Source organism: Emydura macquarii, unplaced genomic scaffold (assembly GCF_026122565.2).
Source record: "Emydura macquarii macquarii isolate MOO-44397 ecotype Brisbane River unplaced genomic scaffold, CSIRO-AGI_Emac_v2 contig_2897, whole genome shotgun sequence".
NCBI classification, from domain to species: domain Eukaryota; kingdom Metazoa; phylum Chordata; order Testudines; family Chelidae; genus Emydura; species Emydura macquarii.
In genome coordinates this window covers 20,447,531-20,453,530 of record NW_027133034.1, presented here as the reverse complement: position 1 = coordinate 20,453,530, position 6,000 = coordinate 20,447,531, and positions in this window count along the sequence as shown.

The following is a 6,000-nucleotide window of genomic DNA, read 5'->3' as shown; positions in this document are numbered from 1 at the left end:
AAAAGTGCTCTGGCCGTGCCCTCTTTCCCTCAAGAATATCTCAGGGGCCAGAAGGAGAATGGGCTGAGCGATGCAAGAAGAATCAACAGGTAGCCATCTTGCTACCTATTTTGCACAGCTGAAGCAGACATGGGGGAGGCTTTAATCTGGCCCCTGGGTCAGACACACTTTCTGTGTAACCTTGGGCAAGTCACTTGCCTTCTCTCTGTCTGTGAAATGGTGATTCTAATAATTATCTACTCACAGGGAGAGGATTAATTATGCCTGTCTGTACAGTTCTTTGAAAAGATAAAATATTATATAAATAAATATTGCATGAACCCTTCAACTTGGAAGAACAAACAGCATTGCACAGGGGAGAGCAAACACTCCTCACTCTATCCTAGGTCTCCTGCCTGCCTCAGAGCGGGTGGCAGAGTCTCAGGCTGCCTAAGTAGAAATGGAAGTGATGGGACTGGGAGGGAATATCTAGGACATCCATTTTCTTTATAGAGAGAAAGGATCCACAATAGCAATGGGACGGTCATGCTCTGCTGGAGGGGATGACTTAGTGAAATCACACTTGAAATCTTTACTCCCTCTCTGGAGCCACCAACCCTAATGCAGGCTGAGGCAACTCAGACCTTCGTTCTCAATGTGTGATGAACTGAACTCTATTCAGTTCATTGTGCAGATTTTTCACATCAGAGTTTAAAATCTGGTGCTCTGTCACTATGTGCAGAAGTCAAAGAACTCATAATGTGCTGTGCAAAAACAGCTATTTGCCTGGTCTCACTATATTAAATGGCCCTCCTGCACTGTTGTACAGTGTCCTCTCCACCGGTTGCCTGCTGCCCTCCACAGAAGCGGTGGCAGTTCTGTGATATACATATGTGTTTTATACATGAGTGTCCTTTGGAATGAAAGACGCTAGCTAACTTTTAAACAATATATTTGGACGTGGCATATTGGGGGAGTTGTCTCCCAGGAAACTGATTTAGTTTAATGGTAGTGAATAATAATGACTGCTGCTTAATTGGGACAGTATTATTAACATGCATCTAGTGACAAGTAGTTTAATGGTGATTAAACAGGTGCTATAAATATGGGTGACTTTCTGATATATAAGTTGCAAAATAAAAATGAAGGGCTAGCTTTTCTTTGTTATTCAGGCAGCTTCAATAAAAAAATAGCTTGGTTCTGGTGAGCTTGGTCAAGGGTGGCTGGATTTACATAATATCCAGTGATACAGTTCCAAATAATGGAATTTACATGCTGTAACTACAATAATTTGCAAACCAGCAAAGACCTGGTTTGAAGACCTGGAATTCAAAATGACTTCTGATTGTTTTTCTCCCTTGCATCCTCCACTCCTTCTTTTATAAACCCTTAGGAAATTAAGGGCAAAAAGAAACTATGTTCATGCCACATTAAGTTTACATGAATAAGCACTCAAATGTCATGAAATGCCAAAGTTAGGGATGAATGCGCAACTTTAACTCTATCTTCTTGTGTGTATGGATTACAATAGCCTTGAGTTACATGATCACACAAGACTACTTTTCTGTATACACCAGGCAAACAGTCCATGAAAGTCATTTATATGAATGCATCGCATCCCACACTCTCAATGGGGGATTGGGGGGGGGTGGGGGGAAGAGAAATGTATGATCAGACCAGCAGGAGAAAGACAAACTCTGGGATCCTGAGAGGAAGAGAAAGGAGAAAGCTTTGCTGCTTTGGGGCCTCTCACCCACCCAGAACTTAGGGGGAGATCACGCCTGCATGGGGAAGGAGAGATTTCTCTGCCTCTCCCTGTCATCATTGGTTAGACTGCGGAGGGAGAGAGAGTTGATTGTCTGTTGGACCCCTCCTCTTCCTGTATGCAAAGCCCTCAGGATGTGCAGTGACCAGTTTACTGCAGTGACTGCCTGCCCTTTAGCGGAGATATAGTTTGAACTGCATTTCCAAGATGCTCTGGATCTGATCAATTGCCAATTTTTGGGATCAGGAAGAAATTTTGGCCTCCCAGCAAGATTGACAAGATGCGTGGTGAGGTTTTTCATCTTTCCTGAAGTATCCTAGAGGCTCTCTTTTAAGTTAATGAGGAGTGAGGACAGGATTTATAAGTTATACATTTAGGCCTTGTCTACACTAGCACTTATGCTGGCAAAACTTTTGTGGCACAGAGGCGTGAAAAAAAACCACACTCCAGAGTGACAAGTTTTGCCAGCATAAGTGCTTGTGTGTAGAGCGCTATGTCGGCGGGAGAGCACCTCTCTCCAGCATAGCTGTCGTCGCTCATTTAGGTGGTTCTATTATGTCAGCAAGAGAGCTCTCTTACACCAACACAACACGACATAACACAAGCACTCTTACAGCGGCACAGCTGTATTGATACAGCTGTGCCTCTGTAACTTTTAGGTACAGACTAGCCCTTATAAATAAAGTGGTAATTTCATTGTAACTTGCACCCACTGTTCAGCGCAAGTAAGAGGCTCAAAGAGTTAGCTCCCAGAGGTAAACATGAGTGAGCGCTCCAGAGGATAACTAGTGGGGCCTATTAGACTGGAGGAAGAAGGCAAGACCTTCACAGCCTGAGCTACCCTTCACATGCATTCTCGTTCACCCTCACACAGAATGGGTGAGACCATTCAAAGGTGGGCTTAGGGGGATTGGCTGAAGGAGGCCAACCCTGAACTTTAACTATTTGGCACTGAGGTCATTGAACTCTGCACTGGAACAAAATAAACGACATTTTTTTGGGGTGGTGGTGGGGGGGGGGGGGGGAAGGTAGCCATTCAGTACCATTAAAAATTAATCAGATTGTGGCCCTCTGCTTTAAAATCCATCCCTGTGTTTATGTTTCATTCTCTTGAGTGTCCCAATAAAGAATACACAGCAAGGTCTATTTAGAACACATACTAGATGAACAAATAGTAATGGTGAAAATATGAGGAAATACATGGGGGTTGAGAATTAAATTACAACACTATATGCTCACACCTCCCCCCACCATTCATGATGAGTAGCACTAATTCATATGATTCTTGCATAAGGACTACTCCTTGTGAGCAAGCAGCTGAGTCTGGCTCTCTCTCTCTCTCTCTTTCAATGACTGCATCACTATCATGGCAATTCAGTAATTCATCTTAATATAATAACATAATTTGAACCTGGAAACACATACATTTTTACTCTAGTTTGCGAAAAGATTCATTTCTCTATTTACTTGTTTAATTCACAATGTTGATAACTTTCAAATGAACATAAATTCTTTACACAAACTCTCATTTATTTAAGTGTGGCACTGACATGCCGCTCTACCCCATTACCATTAACTCCCACTAATTGCTCCCTCAGGCCAGCAGTAGATAGGCCTGTAGCTAAGGCTACAGAGCACTGGAATTCACTTGAAGGTATCCAGGCAGGACTAAGCACCTACACCCTAAAATACTGCATACATGAAACTGGGTTAGGGATAGTCACACCTAAAGAGAGAGAACTGTAGGAAGGCCCTTTAAGTGCTAACAAACCCTCACAAAATATAACAGGGATGGGCAGGCAGGGAAGGCTTGGCTTAAAAAGACTGCCATCCCACTGCAGTTGGTCCATAGCTTCTCCTTGCTGGTGCATTAGGACAGACCCATTGAAATGCACAATATATAAGGGGCTGAGCTATGGGTTGTCTCTAGTCAGCCTCCTCTCCTTTTCCAGCCATTCTCTTGAACATAGGCACTTGAGTATGGGCTGCAGGGAAGTGCCTTTCTTTGTTTAGTGACCCATGAACCGGAACCCCTCTCCTGGAGTCTGGCAGCTTACGTGCCTAAACCACTTCTTGTGGGAATCAGTTAGGCACCTGCCTCACTTTACCCAAAATGGCAGGAGAAGGAAGTACCCACGTTATAGCTTTTATCCCAGTGGTTACTTACATGGGATGTGGGAGAAACAGGTTCAATACCCGTCCACCTGCCAGAGATGGAGAAAAGATTTGAAAGGGGTCTCTGACCCCTCGTCGCTTGTGCTATGAGATATCATGATGCGTGGTTTGCCCAGTCTTTCCTGTTTAAGCTATTTCACTGTGGCTAAATAATAAAAGAGTGGTTGGAGCAGGGGGACTAGACCCCGGGACCCCCACCTCCCAGGTGGGTGCCCTAACCACTGCACTATAGTCATTCTCTCTTTGGCTATCAATGGCCCAATGACTATTTAAGTTTTTATCCAGCATGGAACAGTCATTGGGTTGGGTGTGAGGGTGAGTGAGATTCTGTAATCCAGTGATTAAGGCACCCACCTAAGAGGTAAGAGACCCAGGATTCAATCCTTTCAGGAAGCCCAGGGGGCCACAAGAACAGGCCCAGAGAGGAGGAAATTAAACCTAGCTCTTCTACATCCTAGGTGAATGCTCCAACCACTGCTCTAAAAGTTATACATTGGTTCCATCACCACCACTTCCTCCGGCAGATGGATTGTGACTAGGACCCCATCCAATAGGCAGCCTCTGATCGTTCATGCCTACCGACCTGTCATGCCTTGGTGTATGAATCTCTTTGAGGCTTAGGTGGGGCTGGATGCCTAAAAGGAGTCAGCAGTGCACATGACCAGAGCAGAAATGTAGTCAGCTAGGGAACTCTTATCCTGAAACTATAGGCAGCAAGTGAGTTTAGGACATGGATCACAGTAGAGCCAAAATTGAGACTTATCCACCTACATATTTATGTACCCTCATAAATCTGGGTCTAGGTGTCTTGTGTACTCCAGCCCCTTGAAGCCTTAGTAGAATGCCTTGGAGTGTGAGAACGAGGAATATTTAGTGAAACCATATGGGTTAGGGTTGTGTGAAGAACTATGAACAAATTGCAAGAAGGAGAAATTTTCTGACCTTCTTAATTAAATGCTTAAAAGGAAACAACATCTAATACCTCAGAAGTTTATCAACAAATGAGAAAGCAATTCAATAATCATCATTCAACTTGGAAGAAAAAGTGTCTTTTGAGTGAACATCCTAAGAAATGAGAAACAAAAATTCAACTATGTTATCAAAATATTTAAGTGTACCAGAGAAAAAGCTTGGTGAGAATTCTGAAGTCAAGATACATCTCCATATAAAAAGTTTCCTTGACCTTGACTACCTAACTCACCAATGCAAACTTATACTAAATAAATAAAATAAGCAGTTAAGCCATTCAGTACCTCATCTATAAATTCACTCATCAGTCCCCTTTCTCAGCCTCATCTACCTTCTTCTATCACCAAAGCCTGCATAACTCCACCTTCACCTGCCCCAGGTTGGAGATCAGACACTCAGGTGATGAGTGTGAATAATAAAAAGCTAGACAGAAATGCCTAGGCTAGTGAAGGGTAAATTGCTACTCAAAATTACCTGCCACTTCAGTCAGACTTAAAAGGACATCAGATAAAACCTAAGCTGACCTGAAAATGTTCATATTCCAAGGTTCCTACAGTGTGATTCAACCATAAGCTTGAGGGCTGATATAATTTCACAATCAGGGGAATGGAGTAGCCTTAGGCAAGGAGTAAGCATTCACTCTACGTCCTAATTAGTAGGAAAAATGCGTCTCCTGACTGTAACCCATTTTTATTTGTGCATTCATTTTAAATAGCTTGGTGGTAAGGTGAATCTATATGGCAGCAAAACTCTGCATTTTACTATTTTTTTAAAATCAGCTTTGAGTTTCAACTAAATTAAGATTGGCCTACTTTTCACATCACATGGCACATATATCCACAACTCACAAGCTTTAATGCTGATTCTGAAATGTTCGTGTGAGGAGTGGGCATTCATTGTTTTCATAGTAACCCACATTTAACTTTATTGCATATATTCTCACAATTTTGCACTTTTTCTGAGTTCATTAATATTTTCCTCTCTTTTTGTCAAAGAAATGGAAAGGGTCAAAGGGTTAAGTGGAGAAAAATATTAGACTGTGGCTAGTGGCTATTTAACAAGGGTATGGTGTCTATGCAGGGGAAGATGGGCATTTTCCCCATTACTACATG